This window comes from Anomaloglossus baeobatrachus, chromosome 9 (assembly GCF_048569485.1).
Source record: "Anomaloglossus baeobatrachus isolate aAnoBae1 chromosome 9, aAnoBae1.hap1, whole genome shotgun sequence".
Taxonomy (NCBI): domain Eukaryota; kingdom Metazoa; phylum Chordata; class Amphibia; order Anura; family Aromobatidae; genus Anomaloglossus; species Anomaloglossus baeobatrachus.
In genome coordinates, this window is record NC_134361.1 from 165104128 (window position 1) to 165132051 (window position 27924).

The 27924-nt window shown below is 48.0% G+C and overlaps 14 non-coding genes and 5 pseudogenes across 14 annotated transcripts; all 19 read left to right on the forward strand.

The window, feature by feature from the left end:
* Positions 1–268: 268 nt before the first annotated feature.
* Positions 269–452, forward strand: LOC142253387 (U2 spliceosomal RNA). Its single transcript, XR_012726680.1, has one exon. It is a non-coding gene; the product is annotated as a U2 spliceosomal RNA (small nuclear RNA).
* Positions 453–1840: 1388 nt separating this feature from the next.
* On the forward strand, positions 1841–1967 carry LOC142253637 (U2 spliceosomal RNA; annotated as a pseudogene).
* A 688-nt stretch (positions 1968–2655) lies between these two features.
* Positions 2656–2848, forward strand: LOC142253111 (U2 spliceosomal RNA). The gene has a single exon (XR_012726431.1). It is a non-coding gene; the product is annotated as a U2 spliceosomal RNA (small nuclear RNA).
* A 1388-nt stretch (positions 2849–4236) lies between these two features.
* Positions 4237–4427, forward strand: LOC142252701 (U2 spliceosomal RNA). The gene has a single exon (XR_012726070.1). It is a non-coding gene; the product is annotated as a U2 spliceosomal RNA (small nuclear RNA).
* A 1388-nt stretch (positions 4428–5815) lies between these two features.
* LOC142252702 (U2 spliceosomal RNA) lies at positions 5816–6006 on the forward strand. The gene has a single exon (XR_012726071.1). It is a non-coding gene; the product is annotated as a U2 spliceosomal RNA (small nuclear RNA).
* A 1388-nt stretch (positions 6007–7394) lies between these two features.
* On the forward strand, positions 7395–7536 carry LOC142253667 (U2 spliceosomal RNA; annotated as a pseudogene).
* Positions 7537–8233: 697 nt separating this feature from the next.
* On the forward strand, positions 8234–8428 carry LOC142253191 (U2 spliceosomal RNA). The gene has a single exon (XR_012726504.1). It is a non-coding gene; the product is annotated as a U2 spliceosomal RNA (small nuclear RNA).
* Positions 8429–9816: 1388 nt separating this feature from the next.
* LOC142253757 (U2 spliceosomal RNA) lies at positions 9817–9962 on the forward strand (annotated as a pseudogene).
* A 63-nt stretch (positions 9963–10025) lies between these two features.
* On the forward strand, positions 10026–10210 carry LOC142253329 (U2 spliceosomal RNA). Its single transcript, XR_012726629.1, has one exon. It is a non-coding gene; the product is annotated as a U2 spliceosomal RNA (small nuclear RNA).
* A 1388-nt stretch (positions 10211–11598) lies between these two features.
* LOC142252703 (U2 spliceosomal RNA) lies at positions 11599–11789 on the forward strand. Its single transcript, XR_012726072.1, has one exon. It is a non-coding gene; the product is annotated as a U2 spliceosomal RNA (small nuclear RNA).
* Positions 11790–13979: 2190 nt separating this feature from the next.
* Positions 13980–14172, forward strand: LOC142253035 (U2 spliceosomal RNA). The gene has a single exon (XR_012726366.1). It is a non-coding gene; the product is annotated as a U2 spliceosomal RNA (small nuclear RNA).
* A 2190-nt stretch (positions 14173–16362) lies between these two features.
* LOC142253036 (U2 spliceosomal RNA) lies at positions 16363–16555 on the forward strand. Its single transcript, XR_012726367.1, has one exon. It is a non-coding gene; the product is annotated as a U2 spliceosomal RNA (small nuclear RNA).
* A 1388-nt stretch (positions 16556–17943) lies between these two features.
* LOC142252704 (U2 spliceosomal RNA) lies at positions 17944–18134 on the forward strand. The gene has a single exon (XR_012726073.1). It is a non-coding gene; the product is annotated as a U2 spliceosomal RNA (small nuclear RNA).
* A 1388-nt stretch (positions 18135–19522) lies between these two features.
* LOC142252706 (U2 spliceosomal RNA) lies at positions 19523–19713 on the forward strand. Its single transcript, XR_012726075.1, has one exon. It is a non-coding gene; the product is annotated as a U2 spliceosomal RNA (small nuclear RNA).
* Positions 19714–21860: 2147 nt separating this feature from the next.
* On the forward strand, positions 21861–22053 carry LOC142253037 (U2 spliceosomal RNA). Its single transcript, XR_012726368.1, has one exon. It is a non-coding gene; the product is annotated as a U2 spliceosomal RNA (small nuclear RNA).
* Positions 22054–23441: 1388 nt separating this feature from the next.
* Positions 23442–23632, forward strand: LOC142252707 (U2 spliceosomal RNA). The gene has a single exon (XR_012726076.1). It is a non-coding gene; the product is annotated as a U2 spliceosomal RNA (small nuclear RNA).
* A 1564-nt stretch (positions 23633–25196) lies between these two features.
* On the forward strand, positions 25197–25402 carry LOC142253505 (U2 spliceosomal RNA; annotated as a pseudogene).
* Positions 25403–26790: 1388 nt separating this feature from the next.
* Positions 26791–26933, forward strand: LOC142253616 (U2 spliceosomal RNA; annotated as a pseudogene).
* Positions 26934–27630: 697 nt separating this feature from the next.
* Positions 27631–27826, forward strand: LOC142253240 (U2 spliceosomal RNA). Its single transcript, XR_012726551.1, has one exon. It is a non-coding gene; the product is annotated as a U2 spliceosomal RNA (small nuclear RNA).
* Positions 27827–27924: the final 98 nt, after the last annotated feature.

Consider the following 27924-nt stretch of genomic DNA (forward strand, 5'->3'; position numbering starts at 1 on the left):
TGTCCGGCATAGGCCAGGGTGCCACTCGAGGCCCAAAACAATTCTGGTTATCGCTTCTCGGCCTTTTGGCTAAGATCAAGTGTAGTCCCTTCATTGGGTTTGCCTTGGTCTTGGCTGGGAGGGGCCCGGGCTTGCACAACCGCCGGCCTCGGGGATTGTTGCGCCTTTTGGTGCTTACGTCCCCTTGTGGCTGGTGGTTCCTGGGCTCGGGAGGCGATCACCCAGGCACTGCGCTTTTGTGTGGTGGCCTGCTGGCCTTCGGGGCTACCTTGATTCTGAAAATTGCGGATGAAATCTCATCTGTTCTTATCAGTTTAATATCTGATACGTCCCCTATCTGGGGACCATATATTAAATGGATTTTTAGAACAGGGAGATGGAAAAAGAGCTTGCTCTGTCCACTCCACGCATTGACCTGGTATTGCAGTACCTCCAGGACCGGTGCACCCCTTCTTAACCCAGTTTCCAAAAGCAAAACTCAATTCACCTGATTCATATTAGCCCGGTTTAATGAATTGGAAGAAAGCATACGTCTTCATATGCACCTCAATTTGGCCCATTCACTTTTCACACTTCCTCCTTTTGTTTTTTATCTTTCACACTTTTGACTTTCTTTATTCATCCAAATAGCAAACTCATCACCACTCAACCTGACCAACTCGGCTATGTCCCGTGCTGCAGTTCTCTGTCTTATCTAGATCATTTGCAATTGAATGGAATAGATCCCTTTTGGACAAAGTGGATTCACCTGCTGCTGCAGTGACCACAGGTGTGATAAGATCTAGAATTGGCATCTGGTGCGATCTCTCCGCTTCCACTCCAAAGAAAGTTACCTGTTTATTCCTATCATGCATTGGTTTTTGGGGTTTTCTTTGAGTAATGATGATCTCTTTAGTAGTCTGTTGGCGCCCTCTCCTGGAGGAATAGTTTGCTTGCTCTTGGACATTCTAAAAGAGAGGTCATGATAGACATTGAGCTTCTGAGCTCAATTGGGGACAGTCATGGGTGATGAATGTTTGCAACCTGCTGCAAAGCCTCATACCGCAATATAAGGAACGTCAAATACTAAGAAAGGGCGGCCTATGAAAGAATTACTACTTTCAATAAGTACACTTAAACGGCTAATTGGGAATAGAAAAACTGTAAAAAGCCCTCTGAGAAAGCCCCCCTCTAACCTTTGATAGTAAGTTTTTCTGTAGTCTGCCTGTTGATGTATTTTCCGTTTGAACTGTGCACAACATGAAGAGACGGAACACTGGCGGCTTGTCACAATGCCCCCGCTGACATCACAATAGCGCTGCTGCCTAGAAAACAAGCTGCGCAGCAGAAGTTGTTCTTTGGGTGGGAGGGTGGGCTAGTGTAAGGAGGGGGCAAGCTCTTTTTTTCCCGGGTGGTAGGGGGATGACAGGAGAAGGGATGCGGGTGGTGAGAAGGGTACAGAGGGCAGGGTTTGGGGGCTGGGAAGGAAAGGGAAAAGATTAGGGTTTGGGGATGATGAAAGGGCTTTCTACGGGTAAGGATGGCAAAGGGTGGCAGTGACGGAAAGTCAGGCAACCTGTCCTGTCCGTCTTTTTGTATCGTGAATTGGAAAGACTGCAAGGGGGAGGGGAGTTGCTTGCGCCCTAAAGGAGGAGTTATTCAGATTCATTGCAGTGGGGGGCGGCGGCTGCAAAACGCACCATTCTTCTTGTTTTTGCTCTGCAAAGCAGCCTTTTCAAGGGTTGGCTTGGGTGACAAAATGTCTTCTGTAGGCGTGGGTTTGTCTCCCTCTCGCTCTCTCTCCCTAAGATGTGTCCGGCATAGGCCAGGGTGCCACTCGAGGCCCAAACCAATTCTGGTTATCGCTTCTCGGCCTTTTGGCTAAGATCAAGTGTAGTATCTGTGAGGCTCGGCAGATGCAATGCACACTGGAAGGTTGCGCTTGCTAGTACTCTTGATGTATAGTATATTCATCTAGAGGAAAACATGGCCCTACCAGGATCGAGGCTATTAGACTGAGTAAGTGTGGGGGCTATGGTGCAATGTGCCCCAGGACTGACGACCCTGGAGTGAGTCTGAGCTTGCTGGCTTGGGACCCCGGCGAGCCTTGGGCTCTGTAGCACACCGTACCTTGCCCTTTCATACTTTCTGAGCATATTGCTCTATCCCGGCCTTCTGGCTAGGAAGGGAAATTTTTATAATCATGGTCGGAGGTCCGTTCAGCTTTGGGCTGAGAAACCAACACCCGGTTGGAGGTCCGGGTCAGCTTCGGCTGAGAAACCAACACCCGGTTGGAGGTCTGGGTCAGCTACGGCTGAGAAACCAACACCCGGTTGGAGGTCCGGGTCAGCTTCAGCTGAGAAACCAACACCCGGTTGGAGGTCCGGTTAGCCTTGGGCTGAGAAACCAACACCGGTTGACGGTCCGGGCAGTTTCGGCTGCGAAACCAACAACTAGTAGCTCTCTACTCCACTTGGGTAAGATGCCTGGGTGGACGCTGGGAGCAACGACAAGGCTCAACCAGGCTTCGGCTTGGGGGAGCACCGAAGATCCCTGACCCTTGCTGTGGCCTTCTGGCTCGGAGGGACGGGGTTGATTTTTGGGGACCCTCTCCTCACGGAGGGGTCCACACGAATCCTAGCCTTTGCACTGTTTTTGGTGTGACTTCGGTCATGCATTTTTTGCGGTGCTTTGGAAAGCTTCATTAAATCAAAAATCTGTTCTTATCAGTTTAATATCTGATACGTCCCCTATCTGGGGACCATATATTAAATGGATTTTTAGAACAGGGAGATGGAAAAAGAGCTTGCTCTGTCCACTCCACGCATTGACCTGGTATTGCAGTACCTCCAGGACCGGTGCACCCCTTCTTAACCCAGTTTCCAAAAGCAGAACTCAATTCACCTGATTCATATTAGCCCGGTTTAATGAATTGGAAGAAAGCATACGTCTTCATATGCACCTCAATTTGGCCCATTCACTTTTCACACTTCCTCCTTTTGTTTTTTATCTTTCACACTTTTGACTTTCTTTATTCATCCAAATAGCAAACTCATCACCACTCAACCTGACCAACTCGGCTATGTCCCGTGCTGCAGTTCTCTGTCTTATCTAGATCATTTGCAATTGAATGGAATAGATCCCTTTTGGACAAAGTGGATTCACCTGCTGCTGCAGTGACCACAGGTGTGATAAGATCTAGAATTGGCATCTGGTGCGATCTCTCCGCTTCCACTCCAAAGAAAGTTACCTGTTTATTCCTATCATGCATTGGTTTTTGGGGTTTTCTTTGAGTAATGATGATCTCTTTAGTAGTCTGTTGGCGCCCTCTCCTGGAGGAATAGTTTGCTTGCTCTTGGACATTCTAAAAGAGAGGTCATGATAGACATTGAGCTTCTGAGCTCAATTGGGGACAGTCATGGGTGATGAATGTTTGCAACCTGCTGCAAAGCCTCATACCGCAATATAAGGAACGTCAAATACTAAGAAAGGGCGGCCTATGAAAGAATTACTACTTTCAATAAGTACACTTAAACGGCTAATTGGGAATAGAAAAACTGTAAAAAGCCCTCTGAGAAAGCCCCCCTCTAACCTTTGATAGTAAGTTTTTCTGTAGTCTGCCTGTTGATGTATTTTCCGTTTGAACTGTGCACAACATGAAGAGACGGAACACTGGCGGCTTGTCACAATGCCCCCGCTGACATCACAATAGCGCTGCTGCCTAGAAAACAAGCTGCGCAGCAGAAGTTGTTCTTTGGGTGGGAGGGTGGGCTAGTGTAAGGAGGGGGCAAGCTCTTTTTTTCCCGGGTGGTAGGGGGATGACAGGAGAAGGGATGCGGGTGGTGAGAAGGGTACAGAGGGCAGGGTTTGGGGGCTGGGAAGGAAAGGGAAAAGATTAGGGTTTGGGGATGATGAAAGGGCTTTCTACGGGTAAGGATGGCAAAGGGTGGCAGTGACGGAAAGTCAGGCAACCTGTCCTGTCCGTCTTTTTGTATCGTGAATTGGAAAGACTGCAAGGGGGAGGGGAGTTGCTTGCGCCCTAAAGGAGGAGTTATTCAGATTCATTGCAGTGGGGGGCGGCGGCTGCAAAACGCACCATTCTTCTTGTTTTTGCTCTGCAAAGCAGCCTTTTCAAGGGTTGGCTTGGGTGACAAAATGTCTTCTGTAGGCGTGGGTTTGTCTCCCTCTCGCTCTCTCTCCCTAAGATGTGTCCGGCATAGGCCAGGGTGCCACTCGAGGCCCAAACCAATTCTGGTTATCGCTTCTCGGCCTTTTGGCTAAGATCAAGTGTAGTATCTGTTCTTATCAGTTTAATATCTGATACGTCCCCTATCTGGGGACCATATATTAAATGGATTTTTAGAACAGGGAGATGGAAAAAGAGCTTGCTCTGTCCACTCCACGCATTGACCTGGTATTGCAGTACCTCCAGGACCGGTGCACCCCTTCTTAACCCAGTTTCCAAAAGCAGAACTCAATTCACCTGATTCATATTAGCCCGGTTTAATGAATTGGAAGAAAGCATACGTCTTCATATGCACCTCAATTTGGCCCATTCACTTTTCACACTTCCTCCTTTTGTTTTTTATCTTTCACACTTTTGACTTTCTTTATTCATCCAAATAGCAAACTCATCACCACTCAACCTGACCAACTCGGCTATGTCCCGTGCTGCAGTTCTCTGTCTTATCTAGATCATTTGCAATTGAATGGAATAGATCCCTTTTGGACAAAGTGGATTCACCTGCTGCTGCAGTGACCACAGGTGTGATAAGATCTAGAATTGGCATCTGGTGCGATCTCTCCGCTTCCACTCCAAAGAAAGTTACCTGTTTATTCCTATCATGCATTGGTTTTTGGGGTTTTCTTTGAGTAATGATGATCTCTTTAGTAGTCTGTTGGCGCCCTCTCCTGGAGGAATAGTTTGCTTGCTCTTGGACATTCTAAAAGAGAGGTCATGATAGACATTGAGCTTCTGAGCTCAATTGGGGACAGTCATGGGTGATGAATGTTTGCAACCTGCTGCAAAGCCTCATACCGCAATATAAGGAACGTCAAATACTAAGAAAGGGCGGCCTATGAAAGAATTACTACTTTCAATAAGTACACTTAAACGGCTAATTGGGAATAGAAAAACTGTAAAAAGCCCTCTGAGAAAGCCCCCCTCTAACCTTTGATAGTAAGTTTTTCTGTAGTCTGCCTGTTGATGTATTTTCCGTTTGAACTGTGCACAACATGAAGAGACGGAACACTGGCGGCTTGTCACAATGCCCCCGCTGACATCACAATAGCGCTGCTGCCTAGAAAACAAGCTGCGCAGCAGAAGTTGTTCTTTGGGTGGGAGGGTGGGCTAGTGTAAGGAGGGGGCAAGCTCTTTTTTTCCCGGGTGGTAGGGGGATGACAGGAGAAGGGATGCGGGTGGTGAGAAGGGTACAGAGGGCAGGGTTTGGGGGCTGGGAAGGAAAGGGAAAAGATTAGGGTTTGGGGATGATGAAAGGGCTTTCTACGGGTAAGGATGGCAAAGGGTGGCAGTGACGGAAAGTCAGGCAACCTGTCCTGTCCGTCTTTTTGTATCGTGAATTGGAAAGACTGCAAGGGGGAGGGGAGTTGCTTGCGCCCTAAAGGAGGAGTTATTCAGATTCATTGCAGTGGGGGGCGGCGGCTGCAAAACGCACCATTCTTCTTGTTTTTGCTCTGCAAAGCAGCCTTTTCAAGGGTTGGCTTGGGTGACAAAATGTCTTCTGTAGGCGTGGGTTTGTCTCCCTCTCGCTCTCTCTCCCTAAGATGTGTCCGGCATAGGCCAGGGTGCCACTCGAGGCCCAAACCAATTCTGGTTATCGCTTCTCGGCCTTTTGGCTAAGATCAAGTGTAGTATCTGTTCTTATCAGTTTAATATCTGATACGTCCCCTATCTGGGGACCATATATTAAATGGATTTTTAGAACAGGGAGATGGAAAAAGAGCTTGCTCTGTCCACTCCACGCATTGACCTGGTATTGCAGTACCTCCAGGACCGGTGCACCCCTTCTTAACCCAGTTTCCAAAAGCAGAACTCAATTCACCTGATTCATATTAGCCCGGTTTAATGAATTGGAAGAAAGCATACGTCTTCATATGCACCTCAATTTGGCCCATTCACTTTTCACACTTCCTCCTTTTGTTTTTTATCTTTCACACTTTTGACTTTCTTTATTCATCCAAATAGCAAACTCATCACCACTCAACCTGACCAACTCGGCTATGTCCCGTGCTGCAGTTCTCTGTCTTATCTAGATCATTTGCAATTGAATGGAATAGATCCCTTTTGGACAAAGTGGATTCACCTGCTGCTGCAGTGACCACAGGTGTGATAAGATCTAGAATTGGCATCTGGTGCGATCTCTCCGCTTCCACTCCAAAGAAAGTTACCTGTTTATTCCTATCATGCATTGGTTTTTGGGGTTTTCTTTGAGTAATGATGATCTCTTTAGTAGTCTGTTGGCGCCCTCTCCTGGAGGAATAGTTTGCTTGCTCTTGGACATTCTAAAAGAGAGGTCATGATAGACATTGAGCTTCTGAGCTCAATTGGGGACAGTCATGGGTGATGAATGTTTGCAACCTGCTGCAAAGCCTCATACCGCAATATAAGGAACGTCAAATACTAAGAAAGGGCGGCCTATGAAAGAATTACTACTTTCAATAAGTACACTTAAACGGCTAATTGGGAATAGAAAAACTGTAAAAAGCCCTCTGAGAAAGCCCCCCTCTAACCTTTGATAGTAAGTTTTTCTGTAGTCTGCCTGTTGATGTATTTTCCGTTTGAACTGTGCACAACATGAAGAGACGGAACACTGGCGGCTTGTCACAATGCCCCCGCTGACATCACAATAGCGCTGCTGCCTAGAAAACAAGCTGCGCAGCAGAAGTTGTTCTTTGGGTGGGAGGGTGGGCTAGTGTAAGGAGGGGGCAAGCTCTTTTTTTCCCGGGTGGTAGGGGGATGACAGGAGAAGGGATGCGGGTGGTGAGAAGGGTACAGAGGGCAGGGTTTGGGGGCTGGGAAGGAAAGGGAAAAGATTAGGGTTTGGGGATGATGAAAGGGCTTTCTACTGGTAAGGATGGCAAAGGGTGGCAGTGACGGAAAGTCAGGCAACCTGTCCTGTCCGTCTTTTTGTATCGTGAATTGGAAAGACTGCAAGGGGGAGGGGAGTTGCTTGCGCCCTAAAGGAGGAGTTATTCAGATTCATTGCAGTGGGGGGCGGCGGCTGCAAAACGCACCATTCTTCTTGTTTTTGCTCTGCAAAGCAGCCTTTTCAAGGGTTGGCTTGGGTGACAAAATGTCTTCTGTAGGCGTGGGTTTGTCTCCCTCTCGCTCTCTCTCCCTAAGATGTGTCCGGCATAGGCCAGGGTGCCACTCGAGGCCCAAACCAATTCTGGTTATCGCTTCTCGGCCTTTTGGCTAAGATCAAGTGTAGTATCGTTCGAAAAGGTGGTTTAAGGCTCCGGCCACCTTAGTACAATGATGCAATGCACACTGGAAGGTTGCACTTGTTAGTACTTTGGGAGGATAGTATATCCATCTAGAGGAAACCATGGCCCTACCAGGATTGAGGCTATTAGACTGAGTAAGTGTGGGGGTTATGGTGCAATGTGCCCCAGGAATGGACACCCTGGAGGGAGTCTGAACTTGCTAGGTTGGGACCCTGGTAAGCCTCAGACTCTGTCGCACGCCGCGCCTTGCCTATTCATACTTTCCAAGCATATTGCCCTATCCTGGCCTTCTGGCTAAGAAGGGAAATTTTTATAATCCCGGTCGGAGGTCCGGTCAGCTTTGGGCTGAGAAACCAACACCCGGTTGGAGGTCCGGGTCAGCTTTGGCTGAGAAACCAACACCCGGTTGGAGGTCCGGTTAGCCTTGGGCTGAGAAACCAACACCCGGTTGGAGGTCCGGTCAGCCTTGGGCTGAGAAACCAACACCCGGTTGGAGGTCCGGTCAGCCTTGGGCTGAGAAACCAACACCGGTTGACGGTCCGGGCAGTCTCGGCTGCGAAACCAACGACTAGTAGCTCCCTACTCCACTTGGGTAAGATGCCTCGGTGGACGCTGGGAGCAACAACAAGGCTCAACCAGGCTTCGGCTTGGGGGAGCACCGAAGATCCCTGACCCTCGCTGTGGCCTTCTGGCTCGGAGGGACGGGGTTGATTTTTGGGGATCCTCTTCTCACGGAGGGGTCCACACGAATCCTAGCCTTTGCACTGTTTTTGGTGTGACTTCGGTCATGCATTTTTGCGGTGCTTTGGAAAGCTTCATTAAATCAAAATCTGTTCTTATCAGTTTAATATCTGATACGTCCCCTATCTGGGGACCATATATTAAATGGATTTTTAGAACAGGGAGATGGAAAAAGAGCTTGCTCTGTCCACTCCACGCATTGACCTGGTATTGCAGTACCTCCAGGACCGGTGCACCCCTTCTTAACCCAGTTTCCAAAAGCAGAACTCAATTCACCTGATTCATATTAGCCCGGTTTAATGAATTGGAAGAAAGCATACGTCTTCATATGCACCTCAATTTGGCCCATTCACTTTTCACACTTCCTCCTTTTGTTTTTTATCTTTCACACTTTTGACTTTCTTTATTCATCCAAATAGCAAACTCATCACCACTCAACCTGACCAACTCGGCTATGTCCCGTGCTGCAGTTCTCTGTCTTATCTAGATCATTTGCAATTGAATGGAATAGATCCCTTTTGGACAAAGTGGATTCACCTGCTGCTGCAGTGACCACAGGTGTGATAAGATCTAGAATTGGCATCTGGTGCGATCTCTCCGCTTCCACTCCAAAGAAAGTTACCTGTTTATTCCTATCATGCATTGGTTTTTGGGGTTTTCTTTGAGTAATGATGATCTCTTTAGTAGTCTGTTGGCGCCCTCTCCTGGAGGAATAGTTTGCTTGCTCTTGGACATTCTAAAAGAGAGGTCATGATAGACATTGAGCTTCTGAGCTCAATTGGGGACAGTCATGGGTGATGAATGTTTGCAACCTGCTGCAAAGCCTCATACCGCAATATAAGGAACGTCAAATACTAAGAAAGGGCGGCCTATGAAAGAATTACTACTTTCAATAAGTACACTTAAACGGCTAATTGGGAATAGAAAAACTGTAAAAAGCCCTCTGAGAAAGCCCCCCTCTAACCTTTGATAGTAAGTTTTTCTGTAGTCTGCCTGTTGATGTATTTTCCGTTTGAACTGTGCACAACATGAAGAGACGGAACACTGGCGGCTTGTCACAATGCCCCCGCTGACATCACAATAGCGCTGCTGCCTAGAAAACAAGCTGCGCAGCAGAAGTTGTTCTTTGGGTGGGAGGGTGGGCTAGTGTAAGGAGGGGGCAAGCTCTTTTTTTCCCGGGTGGTAGGGGGATGACAGGAGAAGGGATGCGGGTGGTGAGAAGGGTACAGAGGGCAGGGTTTGGGGGCTGGGAAGGAAAGGGAAAAGATTAGGGTTTGGGGATGATGAAAGGGCTTTCTACGGGTAAGGATGGCAAAGGGTGGCAGTGACGGAAAGTCAGGCAACCTGTCCTGTCCGTCTTTTTGTATCGTGAATTGGAAAGACTGCAAGGGGGAGGGGAGTTGCTTGCGCCCTAAAGGAGGAGTTATTCAGATTCATTGCAGTGGGGGGCGGCGGCTGCAAAACGCACCATTCTTCTTGTTTTTGCTCTGCAAAGCAGCCTTTTCAAGGGTTGGCTTGGGTGACAAAATGTCTTCTGTAGGCGTGGGTTTGTCTCCCTCTCGCTCTCTCTCCCTAAGATGTGTCCGGCATAGGCCAGGGTGCCACTCGAGGCCCAAACCAATTCTGGTGATCGCTTCTCGGCCTTTTGGCTAAGATCAAGTGTAGTCCCTTCATTGGGTTTGCCTTGGTCTTGGCTGGGGCCAAGGGGCCCGGGCTTGCACGACCGCCGGCCTCGGGGATTGTTGCGCCTTTTGGTGCTTACGTCCCCTTATGGCTGGTGGTTCCTGGGCTCGGGAGGCGATCACCTGCGGCACTGCGCTTTTGTGTGGTGGCCGATGACCGTTTTCTGAAATTTGCGGATGAAATCTCATCTGTTCTTATCAGTTTAATATCTGATACGTCCCCTATCTGGGGACCATATATTAAATGGATTTTTAGAACAGGGAGATGGAAAAAGAGCTTGCTCTGTCCACTCCACGCATTGACCTGGTATTGCAGTACCTCCAGGACCGGTGCACCCCTTCTTAACCCAGTTTCCAAAAGCAGAACTCAATTCACCTGATTCATATTAGCCCGGTTTAATGAATTGGAAGAAAGCATACGTCTTCATATGCACCTCAATTTGGCCCATTCACTTTTCACACTTCCTCCTTTTGTTTTTTATCTTTCACACTTTTGACTTTCTTTATTCATCCAAATAGCAAACTCATCACCACTCAACCTGACCAACTCGGCTATGTCCCGTGCTGCAGTTCTCTGTCTTATCTAGATCATTTGCAATTGAATGGAATAGATCCCTTTTGGACAAAGTGGATTCACCTGCTGCTGCAGTGACCACAGGTGTGATAAGATCTAGAATTGGCATCTGGTGCGATCTCTCCGCTTCCACTCCAAAGAAAGTTACCTGTTTATTCCTATCATGCATTGGTTTTTGGGGTTTTCTTTGAGTAATGATGATCTCTTTAGTAGTCTGTTGGCGCCCTCTCCTGGAGGAATAGTTTGCTTGCTCTTGGACATTCTAAAAGAGAGGTCATGATAGACATTGAGCTTCTGAGCTCAATTGGGGACAGTCATGGGTGATGAATGTTTGCAACCTGCTGCAAAGCCTCATACCGCAATATAAGGAACGTCAAATACTAAGAAAGGGCGGCCTATGAAAGAATTACTACTTTCAATAAGTACACTTAAACGGCTAATTGGGAATAGAAAAACTGTAAAAAGCCCTCTGAGAAAGCCCCCCTCTAACCTTTGATAGTAAGTTTTTCTGTAGTCTGCCTGTTGATGTATTTTCCGTTTGAACTGTGCACAACATGAAGAGACGGAACACTGGCGGCTTGTCACAATGCCCCCGCTGACATCACAATAGCGCTGCTGCCTAGAAAACAAGCTGCGCAGCAGAAGTTGTTCTTTGGGTGGGAGGGTGGGCTAGTGTAAGGAGGGGGCAAGCTCTTTTTTTCCCGGGTGGTAGGGGGATGACAGGAGAAGGGATGCGGGTGGTGAGAAGGGTACAGAGGGCAGGGTTTGGGGGCTGGGAAGGAAAGGGAAAAGATTAGGGTTTGGGGATGATGAAAGGGCTTTCTACGGGTAAGGATGGCAAAGGGTGGCAGTGACGGAAAGTCAGGCAACCTGTCCTGTCCGTCTTTTTGTATCGTGAATTGGAAAGACTGCAAGGGGGAGGGGAGTTGCTTGCGCCCTAAAGGAGGAGTTATTCAGATTCATTGCAGTGGGGGGCGGCGGCTGCAAAACGCACCATTCTTCTTGTTTTTGCTCTGCAAAGCAGCCTTTTCAAGGGTTGGCTTGGGTGACAAAATGTCTTCTGTAGGCGTGGGTTTGTCTCCCTCTCGCTCTCTCTCCCTAAGATGTGTCCGGCATAGGCCAGGGTGCCACTCGAGGCCCAAACCAATTCTGGTTATCGCTTCTCGGCCTTTTGGCTAAGATCAAGTGTAGTATCTGTTCTTATCAGTTTAATATCTGATACGTCCCCTATCTGGGGACCATATATTAAATGGATTTTTAGAACAGGGAGATGGAAAAAGAGCTTGCTCTGTCCACTCCACGCATTGACCTGGTATTGCAGTACCTCCAGGACCGGTGCACCCCTTCTTAACCCAGTTTCCAAAAGCAGAACTCAATTCACCTGATTCATATTAGCCCGGTTTAATGAATTGGAAGAAAGCATACGTCTTCATATGCACCTCAATTTGGCCCATTCACTTTTCACACTTCCTCCTTTTGTTTTTTATCTTTCACACTTTTGACTTTCTTTATTCATCCAAATAGCAAACTCATCACCACTCAACCTGACCAACTCGGCTATGTCCCGTGCTGCAGTTCTCTGTCTTATCTAGATCATTTGCAATTGAATGGAATAGATCCCTTTTGGACAAAGTGGATTCACCTGCTGCTGCAGTGACCACAGGTGTGATAAGATCTAGAATTGGCATCTGGTGCGATCTCTCCGCTTCCACTCCAAAGAAAGTTACCTGTTTATTCCTATCATGCATTGGTTTTTGGGGTTTTCTTTGAGTAATGATGATCTCTTTAGTAGTCTGTTGGCGCCCTCTCCTGGAGGAATAGTTTGCTTGCTCTTGGACATTCTAAAAGAGAGGTCATGATAGACATTGAGCTTCTGAGCTCAATTGGGGACAGTCATGGGTGATGAATGTTTGCAACCTGCTGCAAAGCCTCATACCGCAATATAAGGAACGTCAAATACTAAGAAAGGGCGGCCTATGAAAGAATTACTACTTTCAATAAGTACACTTAAACGGCTAATTGGGAATAGAAAAACTGTAAAAAGCCCTCTGAGAAAGCCCCCCTCTAACCTTTGATAGTAAGTTTTTCTGTAGTCTGCCTGTTGATGTATTTTCCGTTTGAACTGTGCACAACATGAAGAGACGGAACACTGGCGGCTTGTCACAATGCCCCCGCTGACATCACAATAGCGCTGCTGCCTAGAAAACAAGCTGCGCAGCAGAAGTTGTTCTTTGGGTGGGAGGGTGGGCTAGTGTAAGGAGGGGGCAAGCTCTTTTTTTCCCGGGTGGTAGGGGGATGACAGGAGAAGGGATGCGGGTGGTGAGAAGGGTACAGAGGGCAGGGTTTGGGGGCTGGGAAGGAAAGGGAAAAGATTAGGGTTTGGGGATGATGAAAGGGCTTTCTACGGGTAAGGATGGCAAAGGGTGGCAGTGACGGAAAGTCAGGCAACCTGTCCTGTCCGTCTTTTTGTATCGTGAATTGGAAAGACTGCAAGGGGGAGGGGAGTTGCTTGCGCCCTAAAGGAGGAGTTATTCAGATTCATTGCAGTGGGGGGCGGCGGCTGCAAAACGCACCATTCTTCTTGTTTTTGCTCTGCAAAGCAGCCTTTTCAAGGGTTGGCTTGGGTGACAAAATGTCTTCTGTAGGCGTGGGTTTGTCTCCCTCTCGCTCTCTCTCCCTAAGATGTGTCCGGCATAGGCCAGGGTGCCACTCGAGGCCCAAACCAATTCTGGTTATCGCTTCTCGGCCTTTTGGCTAAGATCAAGTGTAGTGTTGTTCGAAGAGGTGGTTTAAGCTCCAGGCCACCTTAGTACAATGATACAATGCACACTGGAAGGTTGCGCTTGCTAGTACTCTGGGTGGATAGTATATTCATCTAGAGGAAAACATGGCCCTACCAGGATCGAGGCTATTAGACTGAGTAAGGGTGGGGGGTTATGGTACAACGTGCCCCAGGACTGACGACCCTGGAGTGAGTCTGAGCTTGCTGGCTTGGGACCCCGGCAAGCCTTGGGCTCTGTAGCACACCGTACCTTGCCTTTTCATACTTTTTGAGCATATTACCCTATCCCGGCCTTCTGGCTAGGAAGGGAAATTTTTACAATCCCGGTCGGAGGTCTGGTCAGTTTTGGGCTGAGAAACTAACACCCGGTTGGAGGTCTGGGTCAGCTTCGGCTGAGAAACCAACACCCGGTTGGAGGTCTGGGTCAGCTTCGGCTGAGAAACCAACACCCGGTTGGAGGTCCGGTTAGCCTTGGGCTGAGAAACCAACACCGGTTGACGGTCCGGGCAGTTTCGGCTGCGAAACCAACAACTAGTAGCTCTCTACTCCACTTGGGTAAGATGCCTGGGTGGACGCTGGGAGCAACGACAAGGCTCAACCAGGCTTCGGCTTGGGGGAGCACCGAAGATCCCTGACCCTTGCTGTGGCCTTCTGGCTCGGAGGGACGGGGTTGATTTTTGGGGACCCTCTCCTCACGGTGGGGTCCACACGAATCCTAGCCTTTGCACTGTTTTTGGTGTGACTTCGGTCATGCATTTTTTGTGGTGCTTTGGAAAGCTTCATTAAATCAAAAATCTGTTCTTATCAGTTTAATATCTGATACGTCCCCTATCTGGGGACCATATATTAAATGGATTTTTAGAACAGGGAGATGGAAAAAGAGCTTGCTCTGTCCACTCCACGCATTGACCTGGTATTGCAGTACCTCCAGGACCGGTGCACCCCTTCTTAACCCAGTTTCCAAAAGCAGAACTCAATTCACCTGATTCATATTAGCCCGGTTTAATGAATTGGAAGAAAGCATACGTCTTCATATGCACCTCAATTTGGCCCATTCACTTTTCACACTTCCTCCTTTTGTTTTTTATCTTTCACACTTTTGACTTTCTTTATTCATCCAAATAGCAAACTCATCACCACTCAACCTGACCAACTCGGCTATGTCCCGTGCTGCAGTTCTCTGTCTTATCTAGATCATTTGCAATTGAATGGAATAGATCCCTTTTGGACAAAGTGGATTCACCTGCTGCTGCAGTGACCACAGGTGTGATAAGATCTAGAATTGGCATCTGGTGCGATCTCTCCGCTTCCACTCCAAAGAAAGTTACCTGTTTATTCCTATCATGCATTGGTTTTTGGGGTTTTCTTTGAGTAATGATGATCTCTTTAGTAGTCTGTTGGCGCCCTCTCCTGGAGGAATAGTTTGCTTGCTCTTGGACATTCTAAAAGAGAGGTCATGATAGACATTGAGCTTCTGAGCTCAATTGGGGACAGTCATGGGTGATGAATGTTTGCAACCTGCTGCAAAGCCTCATACCGCAATATAAGGAACGTCAAATACTAAGAAAGGGCGGCCTATGAAAGAATTACTACTTTCAATAAGTACACTTAAACGGCTAATTGGGAATAGAAAAACTGTAAAAAGCCCTCTGAGAAAGCCCCCCTCTAACCTTTGATAGTAAGTTTTTCTGTAGTCTGCCTGTTGATGTATTTTCCGTTTGAACTGTGCACAACATGAAGAGACGGAACACTGGCGGCTTGTCACAATGCCCCCGCTGACATCACAATAGCGCTGCTGCCTAGAAAACAAGCTGTGCAGCAGAAGTTGTTCTTTGGGTGGGAGGGTGGGCTAGTGTAAGGAGGGGGCAAGCTCTTTTTTTCCCGGGTGGTAGGGGGATGACAGGAGAAGGGATGCGGGTGGTGAGAAGGGTACAGAGGGCAGGGTTTGGGGGCTGGGAAGGAAAGGGAAAAGATTAGGGTTTGGGGATGATGAAAGGGCTTTCTACGGGTAAGGATGGCAAAGGGTGGCAGTGACGGAAAGTCAGGCAACCTGTCCTGTCCGTCTTTTTGTATCGTGAATTGGAAAGACTGCAAGGGGGAGGGGAGTTGCTTGCGCCCTAAAGGAGGAGTTATTCAGATTCATTGCAGTGGGGGGCGGCGGCTGCAAAACGCACCATTCTTCTTGTTTTTGCTCTGCAAAGCAGCCTTTTCAAGGGTTGGCTTGGGTGACAAAATGTCTTCTGTAGGCGTGGGTTTGTCTCCCTCTCGCTCTCTCTCCCTAAGATGTGTCCGGCATAGGCCAGGGTGCCACTCGAGGCCCAAACCAATTCTGGTTATCGCTTCTCGGCCTTTTGGCTAAGATCAAGTGTAGTGTTGTTCGAAGAGGTGGTTTAAGCTCCAGGCCACCTTAGTACAATGATACAATGCACACTGGAAGGTTGCGCTTGCTAGTACTCTGGGTGGATAGTATATTCATCTAGAGGAAAACATGGCCCTACCAGGATCGAGGCTATTGGACTGAGTAAGGGTGGGGGGCTATGGTACAACGTGCCCCAGGACTGACGACCCTGGAGTGAGTCTGAGCTTGCTGGCTTGGGACCCCGGCAAGCCTTGGGCTCTGTAGCACACTGTACCTTGCCTTTTCATACATTTTGAGCATATTACCCAATCCCGGCCTTCTGGCTAGGAAGGGAAATTTTTATAATCCCGGTCGGAGGTCTGGTCAGCTTTGGGCTGAGAAACTAACACCCGGTTGGAGGTCCGGGTCAGCTTCGGCTGAGAAACCAACACCCGGTTGGAGGTCTGGGTCAGCTTCGGCTGAGAAACCAACACCCGGTTGGAGGTCCGGTTAGCCTTGGGCTGAGAAACCAACACCGGTTGACGGTCCGGGCAGTTTCGGCTGCGAAACCAACAACTAGTAGCTCTCTACTCCACTTGGGTAAGATGCCTGGGTGGACGCTGGGAGCAACGACAAGGCTCAACCAGGCTTCGGCTTGGGGGAGCACCGAAGATCCCTGACCCTTGCTGTGGCCTTCTGGCTCGGAGGGACGGGGTTGATTCTTGGGGACCCTCTCCTCACGGTGGGGTCCACACGAATCCTAGCCTTTGCACTGTTTTTGGTGTGACTTCGGTCATGCATTTTTTGTGGTGCTTTGGAAAGCTTCATTAAATCAAAAATCTGTTCTTATCAGTTTAATATCTGATACGTCCCCTATCTGGGGACCATATATTAAATGGATTTTTAGAACAGGGAGATGGAAAAAGAGCTTGCTCTGTCCACTCCACGCATTGACCTGGTATTGCAGTACCTCCAGGACCGGTGCACCCCTTCTTAACCCAGTTTCCAAAAGCAGAACTCAATTCACCTGATTCATATTAGCCCGGTTTAATGAATTGGAAGAAAGCATACGTCTTCATATGCACCTCAATTTGGCCCATTCACTTTTCACACTTCCTCCTTTTGTTTTTTATCTTTCACACTTTTGACTTTCTTTATTCATCCAAATAGCAAACTCATCACCACTCAACCTGACCAACTCGGCTATGTCCCGTGCTGCAGTTCTCTGTCTTATCTAGATCATTTGCAATTGAATGGAATAGATCCCTTTTGGACAAAGTGGATTCACCTGCTGCTGCAGTGACCACAGGTGTGATAAGATCTAGAATTGGCATCTGGTGCGATCTCTCCGCTTCCACTCCAAAGAAAGTTACCTGTTTATTCCTATCATGCATTGGTTTTTGGGGTTTTCTTTGAGTAATGATGATCTCTTTAGTAGTCTGTTGGCGCCCTCTCCTGGAGGAATAGTTTGCTTGCTCTTGGACATTCTAAAAGAGAGGTCATGATAGACATTGAGCTTCTGAGCTCAATTGGGGACAGTCATGGGTGATGAATGTTTGCAACCTGCTGCAAAGCCTCATACCGCAATATAAGGAACGTCAAATACTAAGAAAGGGCGGCCTATGAAAGAATTACTACTTTCAATAAGTACACTTAAACGGCTAATTGGGAATAGAAAAACTGTAAAAAGCCCTCTGAGAAAGCCCCCCTCTAACCTTTGATAGTAAGTTTTTCTGTAGTCTGCCTGTTGATGTATTTTCCGTTTGAACTGTGCACAACATGAAGAGACGGAACACTGGCGGCTTGTCACAATGCCCCCGCTGACATCACAATAGCGCTGCTGCCTAGAAAACAAGCTGCGCAGCAGAAGTTGTTCTTTGGGTGGGAGGGTGGGCTAGTGTAAGGAGGGGGCAAGCTCTTTTTTTCCCGGGTGGTAGGGGGATGACAGGAGAAGGGATGCGGGTGGTGAGAAGGGTACAGAGGGCAGGGTTTGGGGGCTGGGAAGGAAAGGGAAAAGATTAGGGTTTGGGGATGATGAAAGGGCTTTCTACGGGTAAGGATGGCAAAGGGTGGCAGTGACGGAAAGTCAGGCAACCTGTCCTGTCCGTCTTTTTGTATCGTGAATTGGAAAGACTGCAAGGGGGAGGGGAGTTGCTTGCGCCCTAAAGGAGGAGTTATTCAGATTCATTGCAGTGGGGGGCGGCGGCTGCAAAACGCACCATTCTTCTTGTTTTTGCTCTGCAAAGCAGCCTTTTCAAGGGTTGGCTTGGGTGACAAAATGTCTTCTGTAGGCGTGGGTTTGTCTCCCTCTCGCTCTCTCTCCCTAAGATGTGTCCGGCATAGGCCAGGGTGCCACTCGAGGCCCAAACCAATTCTGGTTATCGCTTCTCGGCCTTTTGGCTAAGATCAAGTGTAGTATCTGTTCTTATCAGTTTAATATCTGATACGTCCCCTATCTGGGGACCATATATTAAATGGATTTTTAGAACAGGGAGATGGAAAAAGAGCTTGCTCTGTCCACTCCACGCATTGACCTGGTATTGCAGTACCTCCAGGACCGGTGCACCCCTTCTTAACCCAGTTTCCAAAAGCAGAACTCAATTCACCTGATTCATATTAGCCCGGTTTAATGAATTGGAAGAAAGCATACGTCTTCATATGCACCTCAATTTGGCCCATTCACTTTTCACACTTCCTCCTTTTGTTTTTTATCTTTCACACTTTTGACTTTCTTTATTCATCCAAATAGCAAACTCATCACCACTCAACCTGACCAACTCGGCTATGTCCCGTGCTGCAGTTCTCTGTCTTATCTAGATCATTTGCAATTGAATGGAATAGATCCCTTTTGGACAAAGTGGATTCACCTGCTGCTGCAGTGACCACAGGTGTGATAAGATCTAGAATTGGCATCTGGTGCGATCTCTCCGCTTCCACTCCAAAGAAAGTTACCTGTTTATTCCTATCATGCATTGGTTTTTGGGGTTTTCTTTGAGTAATGATGATCTCTTTAGTAGTCTGTTGGCGCCCTCTCCTGGAGGAATAGTTTGCTTGCTCTTGGACATTCTAAAAGAGAGGTCATGATAGACATTGAGCTTCTGAGCTCAATTGGGGACAGTCATGGGTGATGAATGTTTGCAACCTGCTGCAAAGCCTCATACCGCAATATAAGGAACGTCAAATACTAAGAAAGGGCGGCCTATGAAAGAATTACTACTTTCAATAAGTACACTTAAACGGCTAATTGGGAATAGAAAAACTGTAAAAAGCCCTCTGAGAAAGCCCCCCTCTAACCTTTGATAGTAAGTTTTTCTGTAGTCTGCCTGTTGATGTATTTTCCGTTTGAACTGTGCACAACATGAAGAGACGGAACACTGGCGGCTTGTCACAATGCCCCCGCTGACATCACAATAGCGCTGCTGCCTAGAAAACAAGCTGCGCAGCAGAAGTTGTTCTTTGGGTGGGAGGGTGGGCTAGTGTAAGGAGGGGGCAAGCTCTTTTTTTCCCGGGTGGTAGGGGGATGACAGGAGAAGGGATGCGGGTGGTGAGAAGGGTACAGAGGGCAGGGTTTGGGGGCTGGGAAGGAAAGGGAAAAGATTAGGGTTTGGGGATGATGAAAGGGCTTTCTACGGGTAAGGATGGCAAAGGGTGGCAGTGACGGAAAGTCAGGCAACCTGTCCTGTCCGTCTTTTTGTATCGTGAATTGGAAAGACTGCAAGGGGGAGGGGAGTTGCTTGCGCCCTAAAGGAGGAGTTATTCAGATTCATTGCAGTGGGGGGCGGCGGCTGCAAAACGCACCATTCTTCTTGTTTTTGCTCTGCAAAGCAGCCTTTTCAAGGGTTGGCTTGGGTGACAAAATGTCTTCTGTAGGCGTGGGTTTGTCTCCCTCTCGCTCTCTCTCCCTAAGATGTGTCCGGCATAGGCCAGGGTGCCACTCGAGGCCCAAACCAATTCTGGTTATCGCTTCTCGGCCTTTTGGCTAAGATCAAGTGTAGTATCTGTTCTTATCAGTTTAATATCTGATACGTCCCCTATCTGGGGACCATATATTAAATGGATTTTTAGAACAGGGAGATGGAAAAAGAGCTTGCTCTGTCCACTCCACGCATTGACCTGGTATTGCAGTACCTCCAGGACCGGTGCACCCCTTCTTAACCCAGTTTCCAAAAGCAGAACTCAATTCACCTGATTCATATTAGCCCGGTTTAATGAATTGGAAGAAAGCATACGTCTTCATATGCACCTCAATTTGGCCCATTCACTTTTCACACTTCCTCCTTTTGTTTTTTATCTTTCACACTTTTGACTTTCTTTATTCATCCAAATAGCAAACTCATCACCACTCAACCTGACCAACTCGGCTATGTCCCGTGCTGCAGTTCTCTGTCTTATCTAGATCATTTGCAATTGAATGGAATAGATCCCTTTTGGACAAAGTGGATTCACCTGCTGCTGCAGTGACCACAGGTGTGATAAGATCTAGAATTGGCATCTGGTGCGATCTCTCCGCTTCCACTCCAAAGAAAGTTACCTGTTTATTCCTATCATGCATTGGTTTTTGGGGTTTTCTTTGAGTAATGATGATCTCTTTAGTAGTCTGTTGGCGCCCTCTCCTGGAGGAATAGTTTGCTTGCTCTTGGACATTCTAAAAGAGAGGTCATGATAGACATTGAGCTTCTGAGCTCAATTGGGGACAGTCATGGGTGATGAATGTTTGCAACCTGCTGCAAAGCCTCATACCGCAATATAAGGAACGTCAAATACTAAGAAAGGGCAGCCTATGAAAGAATTACTACTTTCAATAAGTACACTAAAACGGCTAATTGGGAATAGAAAAACTGTAAAAAGCCCTCTGAGAAAGCCCCCCTCTAACCTTTGATAGTAAGTTTTTCTGTAGTCTGCCTGTTGATGTATTTTCCGTTTGAACTGTGCACAACATGAAGAGACGGAACACTGGCGGCTTGTCACAATGCCCCCGCTGACATCACAATAGCGCTGCTGCCTAGAAAACAAGCTGCGCAGCAGAAGTTGTTCTTTGGGTGGGAGGGTGGGCTAGTGTAAGGAGGGGGCAAGCTCTTTTTTTCCCGGGTGGTAGGGGGATGACAGGAGAAGGGATGCGGGTGGTGAGAAGGGTACAGAGGGCAGGGTTTGGGGGCTGGGAAGGAAAGGGAAAAGATTAGGGTTTGGGGATGATGAAAGGGCTTTCTACGGGTAAGGATGGCAAAGGGTGGCAGTGACGGAAAGTCAGGCAACCTGTCCTGTCCGTCTTTTTGTATCGTGAATTGGAAAGACTGCAAGGGGGAGGGGAGTTGCTTGCGCCCTAAAGGAGGAGTTATTCAGATTCATTGCAGTGGGGGGCGGCGGCTGCAAAACGCACCATTCTTCTTGTTTTTGCTCTGCAAAGCAGCCTTTTCAAGGGTTGGCTTGGGTGACAAAATGTCTTCTGTAGGCGTGGGTTTGTCTCCCTCTCGCTCTCTCTCCCTAAGATGTGTCCGGCATAGGCCAGGGTGCCACTCGAGGCCCAAACCAATTCTGGTTATCGCTTCTCGGCCTTTTGGCTAAGTTCAAGTGTAGTGTTGTTCGAAGAGGTGGTTTAAGCTCCAGGCCACCTTAGTACAATGATACAATGCACACTGGAAGGTTGCGCTTGCTAGTACTCTGGGTGGATAGTATATTCATCTAGAGGAAAACATGGCCCTACCAGGATCGAGGCTATTAGACTGAGTAAGGGTGGGGGGCTATGGTACAACGTGCCCCAGGACTGACGACCCTGGAGTGAGTCTGAGCTTGCTGGCTTGGGACCCCGGCAAGCCTTGGGCTCTGTAGCACACCGTACCTTGCCTTTTCATACTTTTTGAGCATATTACCCTATCCCGGCCTTCTGGCTAGGAAGGGAAATTTTTATAATCCCGGTCGGAGGTCTGGTCAGCTTCGGCTGAGAAACCAACACCCGGTTGGAGGTCTGGGTCAGCTTCGGCTGAGAAACCAACACCCGGTTGAAGGTCCGGTTAGCCTTGGGCTGAGAAACCAACACCGGTTGACGGTCCGGGCAGTTTCGACTGCGAAACCAACAACTAGTAGCTCTCTACTCCACTTGGGTAAGATGCCTGGGTGGACGCTGGGAGCAACGACAAGGCTCAACCAAGCTTCGGCTTGGGGGAGCACCGAAGATCCCTGACCCTTGCTGTGGCCTTCTGGCTCGGAGGGACAGGGTTGATTTTTGGGGACCCTCTCCTCACGGTGGGGTCCACACGAATCCTAGCCTTTGCACTGTTTTTGGTGTGACTTCGGTCATGCATTTTTTGTGGTGCTTTGGAAAGCTTCATTAAATCAAAAATCTGTTCTTATCAGTTTAATATCTGATACGTCCCCTATCTGGGGACCATATATTAAATGGATTTTTAGAACAGGGAGATGGAAAAAGAGCTTGCTCTGTCCACTCCACGCATTGACCTGGTATTGCAGTACCTCCAGGACCGGTGCACCCCTTCTTAACCCAGTTTCCAAAAGCAGAACTCAATTCACCTGATTCATATTAGCCCGGTTTAATGAATTGGAAGAAAGCATACGTCTTCATATGCACCTCAATTTGGCCCATTCACTTTTCACACTTCCTCCTTTTGTTTTTTATCTTTCACACTTTTGACTTTCTTTATTCATCCAAATAGCAAACTCATCACCACTCAACCTGACCAACTCGGCTATGTCCCGTGCTGCAGTTCTCTGTCTTATCTAGATCATTTGCAATTGAATGGAATAGATCCCTTTTGGACAAAGTGGATTCACCTGCTGCTGCAGTGACCACAGGTGTGATAAGATCTAGAATTGGCATCTGGTGCGATCTCTCCGCTTCCACTCCAAAGAAAGTTACCTGTTTATTCCTATCATGCATTGGTTTTTGGGGTTTGCTTTGAGTAATGATGATCTCTTTAGTAGTCTGTTGGCGCCCTCTCCTGGAGGAATAGTTTGCTTGCTCTTGGACATTCTAAAAGAGAGGTCATGATAGACATTGAGCTTCTGAGCTCAATTGGGGACAGTCATGGGTGATGAATGTTTGCAACCTGCTGCAAAGCCTCATACCGCAATATAAGGAACGTCAAATACTAAGAAAGGGCGGCCTATGAAAGAATTACTACTTTCAATAAGTACACTTAAACGGCTAATTGGGAATAGAAAAACTGTAAAAAGCCCTCTGAGAAAGCCCCCCTCTAACCTTTGATAGTAAGTTTTTCTGTAGTCTGCCTGTTGATGTATTTTCCGTTTGAACTGTGCACAACATGAAGAGACGGAACACTGGCGGCTTGTCACAATGCCCCCGCTGACATCACAATAGCGCTGCTGCCTAGAAAACAAGCTGCGCAGCAGAAGTTGTTCTTTGGGTGGGAGGGTGGGCTAGTGTAAGGAGGGGGCAAGCTCTTTTTTTCCCGGGTGGTAGGGGGATGACAGGAGAAGGGATGCGGGTGGTGAGAAGGGTACAGAGGGCAGGGTTTGGGGGCTGGGAAGGAAAGGGAAAAGATTAGGGTTTGGGGATGATGAAAGGGCTTTCTACGGGTAAGGATGGCAAAGGGTGGCAGTGACGGAAAGTCAGGCAACCTGTCCTGTCCGTCTTTTTGTATCGTGAATTGGAAAGACTGCAAGGGGGAGGGGAGTTGCTTGCGCCCTAAAGGAGGAGTTATTCAGATTCATTGCAGTGGGGGGCGGCGGCTGCAAAACGCACCATTCTTCTTGTTTTTGCTCTGCAAAGCAGCATTTTCAAGGGTTGGCTTGGGTGACAAAATGTCTTCTGTAGGCGTGGGTTTGTCTCCCTCTCGCTCTCTCTCCCTAAGATGTGTCCGGCATAGGCCAGGGTGCCACTCGAGGCCCAAACCAATTCTGGTTATCGCTTCTCGGCCTTTTGGCTAAGATCAAGTGTAGTATCTGTTCTTATCAGTTTAATATCTGATACGTCCCCTATCTGGGGACCATATATTAAATGGATTTTTAGAACAGGGAGATGGAAAAAGAGCTTGCTCTGTCCACTCCACGCATTGACCTGGTATTGCAGTACCTCCAGGACCGGTGCACCCCTTCTTAACCCAGTTTCCAAAAGCAGAACTCAATTCACCTGATTCATATTAGCCCGGTTTAATGAATTGGAAGAAAGCATACGTCTTCATATGCACCTCAATTTGGCCCATTCACTTTTCACACTTCCTCCTTTTGTTTTTTATCTTTCACACTTTTGACTTTCTTTATTCATCCAAATAGCAAACTCATCACCACTCAACCTGACCAACTCGGCTATGTCCCGTGCTGCAGTTCTCTGTCTTATCTAGATCATTTGCAATTGAATGGAATAGATCCCTTTTGGACAAAGTGGATTCACCTGCTGCTGCAGTGACCACAGGTGTGATAAGATCTAGAATTGGCATCTGGTGCGATCTCTCCGCTTCCACTCCAAAGAAAGTTACCTGTTTATTCCTATCATGCATTGGTTTTTGGGGTTTTCTTTGAGTAATGATGATCTCTTTAGTAGTCTGTTGGCGCCCTCTCCTGGAGGAATAGTTTGCTTGCTCTTGGACATTCTAAAAGAGAGGTCATGATAGACATTGAGCTTCTGAGCTCAATTGGGGACAGTCATGGGTGATGAATGTTTGCAACCTGCTGCAAAGCCTCATACCGCAATATAAGGAACGTCAAATACTAAGAAAGGGCGGCCTATGAAAGAATTACTACTTTCAATAAGTACACTTAAACGGCTAATTGGGAATAGAAAAACTGTAAAAAGCCCTCTGAGAAAGCCCCCCTCTAACCTTTGATAGTAAGTTTTTCTGTAGTCTGCCTGTTGATGTATTTTCCGTTTGAACTGTGCACAACATGAAGAGACGGAACACTGGCGGCTTGTCACAATGCCCCCGCTGACATCACAATAGCGCTGCTGCCTAGAAAACAAGCTGCGCAGCAGAAGTTGTTCTTTGGGTGGGAGGGTGGGCTAGTGTAAGGAGGGGGCAAGCTCTTTTTTTCCCGGGTGGTAGGGGGATGACAGGAGAAGGGATGCGGGTGGTGAGAAGGGTACAGAGGGCAGGGTTTGGGGGCTGGGAAGGAAAGGGAAAAGATTAGGGTTTGGGGATGATGAAAGGGCTTTCTACGGGTAAGGATGGCAAAGGGTGGCAGTGACGGAAAGTCAGGCAACCTGTCCTGTCCGTCTTTTTGTATCGTGAATTGGAAAGACTGCAAGGGGGAGGGGAGTTGCTTGCGCCCTAAAGGAGGAGTTATTCAGATTCATTGCAGTGGGGGGCGGCGGCTGCAAAACGCACCATTCTTCTTGTTTTTGCTCTGCAAAGCAGCCTTTTCAAGGGTTGGCTTGGGTGACAAAATGTCTTCTGTAGGCGTGGGTTTGTCTCCCTCTCGCTCTCTCTCCCTAAGATGTGTCCGGCATAGGCCAGGGTGCCACTCGAGGCCCAAACCAATTCTGGTTATCGCTTCTCGGCCTTTTGGCTAAGATCAAGTGTAGTTTGGGAGGGTACTACCTTGGTTGGTGCTGAAAGGTGCCAGGGTATTGCACAACTGCTGGCCTTGGGGGAGTGTGCATCGTAGGATGTCATAGCCCTCTTGTGACGGACGGTTACCTGGGCAACGAGAGGCGGTCACTTTATTATTTTCAAACTCATCCTTCAAAAAAAAAAAAAAAAAAAAAAAAAAAAAAATCTGTTCTTATCAGTTTAATATCTGATACGTCCCCTATCTGGGGACCATATATTAAATGGATTTTTAGAACAGGGAGATGGAAAAAGAGCTTGCTCTGTCCACTCCACGCATTGACCTGGTATTGCAGTACCTCCAGGACCGGTGCACCCCTTCTTAACCCAGTTTCCAAAAGCAGAACTCAATTCACCTGATTCATATTAGCCCGGTTTAATGAATTGGAATAAAGCATACGTCTTCATATGCACCTCAATTTGGCCCATTCACTTTTCACACTTCCTCCTTTTGTTTTTTATCTTTCACACTTTTGACTTTCTTTATTCATCCAAATAGCAAACTCATCACCACTCAACCTGACCAACTCGGCTATGTCCCGTGCTGCAGTTCTCTGTCTTATCTAGATCATTTGCAATTGAATGGAATAGATCCCTTTTGGACAAAGTGGATTCACCTGCTGCTGCAGTGACCACAGGTGTGATAAGATCTAGAATTGGCATCTGGTGCGATCTCTCCGCTTCCACTCCAAAGAAAGTTACCTGTTTATTCCTATCATGCATTGGTTTTTGGGGTTTTCTTTGAGTAATGATGATCTCTTTAGTAGTCTGTTGGCGCCCTCTCCTGGAGGAATAGTTTGCTTGCTCTTGGACATTCTAAAAGAGAGGTCATGATAGACATTGAGCTTCTGAGCTCAATTGGGGACAGTCATGGGTGATGAATGTTTGCAACCTGCTGCAAAGCCTCATACCGCAATATAAGGAACGTCAAATACTAAGAAAGGGCGGCCTATGAAAGAATTACTACTTTCAATAAGTACACTTAAACGGCTAATTGGGAATAGAAAAACTGTAAAAAGCCCTCTGAGAAAGCCCCCCTCTAACCTTTGATAGTAAGTTTTTCTGTAGTCTGCCTGTTGATGTATTTTCCGTTTGAACTGTGCACAACATGAAGAGACGGAACACTGGCGGCTTGTCACAATGCCCCCGCTGACATCACAATAGCGCTGCTGCCTAGAAAACAAGCTGCGCAGCAGAAGTTGTTCTTTGGGTGGGAGGGTGGGCTAGTGTAAGGAGGGGGCAAGCTCTTTTTTTCCCGGGTGGTAGGGGGATGACAGGAGAAGGGATGCGGGTGGTGAGAAGGGTACAGAGGGCAGGGTTTGGGGGCTGGGAAGGAAAGGGAAAAGATTAGGGTTTGGGGATGATGAAAGGGCTTTCTACGGGTAAGGATGGCAAAGGGTGGCAGTGACGGAAAGTCAGGCAACCTGTCCTGTCCGTCTTTTTGTATCGTGAATTGGAAAGACTGCAAGGGGGAGGGGAGTTGCTTGTGCCCTAAAGGAGGAGTTATTCAGATTCATTGCAGTGGGGGGCGGCGGCTGCAAAACGCACCATTCTTCTTGTTTTTGCTCTGCAAAGCAGCCTTTTCAAGGGTTGGCTTGGGTGACAAAATGTCTTCTGTAGGCGTGGGTTTGTCTCCCTCTCGCTCTCTCTCCCTAAGATGTGTCCGGCATAGGCCAGGGTGCCACTCGAGGCCCAAACCAATTCTGGTTATCGCTTCTCGGCCTTTTGGCTAAGATCAAGTGTAGTATCTGTTCGAAAAGGTGGTTTAAGGCTCCGGCCACCTTAGTACAATGATGCAATGCACACTGGAAGGTTGCACTTGTTAGTACTTTGGGAGGATAGTATATCCATCTAGAGGAAACCATGGCCCTACCAGGATTGAGGCTATTAGACTGAGTAAGTGTGGGGGTTATGGTGCAATGTGCCCCAGGAATGGACACCCTGGAGGGAGTCTGAACTTGCTAGGTTGGGACCCTGGTAAGCCTCAGACTCTGTCGCACGCCGCGCCTTGCCTATTCATACTTTCCAAGCATATTGCCCTATCCTGGCCTTCTGGCTAAGAAGGGAAATTTTTATAATCCCGGTCGGAGGTCCGGTCAGCTTTGGGCTGAGAAACCAACACCCGGTTGGAGGTCCGGGTCAGCTTTGGCTGAGAAACCAACACCCGGTTGGAGGTCCGGTTAGCCTTGGGCTGAGAAACCAACACCCGGTTGGAGGTCCGGTCAGCCTTGGGCTGAGAAACCAACACCCGGTTGGAGGTCCGGTCAGCCTTGGGCTGAGAAACTAACACCGGTTGACGGTCCGGGCAGTCTCGGCTGCGAAACCAACGACTAGTAGCTCCCTACTCCACTTGGGTAAGATGCCTCGGTGGACGCTGGGAGCAACAACAAGGCTCAACCAGGCTTCGGCTTGGGGGAGCACCGAAGATCCCTGACCCTCGCTGTGGCCTTCTGGCTCGGAGGGACGGGGTTGATTTTTGGGGATCCTCTTCTCACGGAGGGGTCCACACGAATCCTAGCCTTTGCACTGTTTTTGGTGTGACTTCGGTCATGCATTTTTGCGGTGCTTTGGAAAGCTTCATTAAATCAAAAATCTGTTCTTATCAGTTTAATATCTGATACGTCCCCTATCTGGGGACCATATATTAAATGGATTTTTAGAACAGGGAGATGGAAAAAGAGCTTGCTCTGTCCACTCCACGCATTGACCTGGTATTGCAGTACCTCCAGGACCGGTGCACCCCTTCTTAACCCAGTTTCCAAAAGCAGAACTCAATTCACCTGATTCATATTAGCCCGGTTTAATGAATTGGAAGAAAGCATACGTCTTCATATGCACCTCAA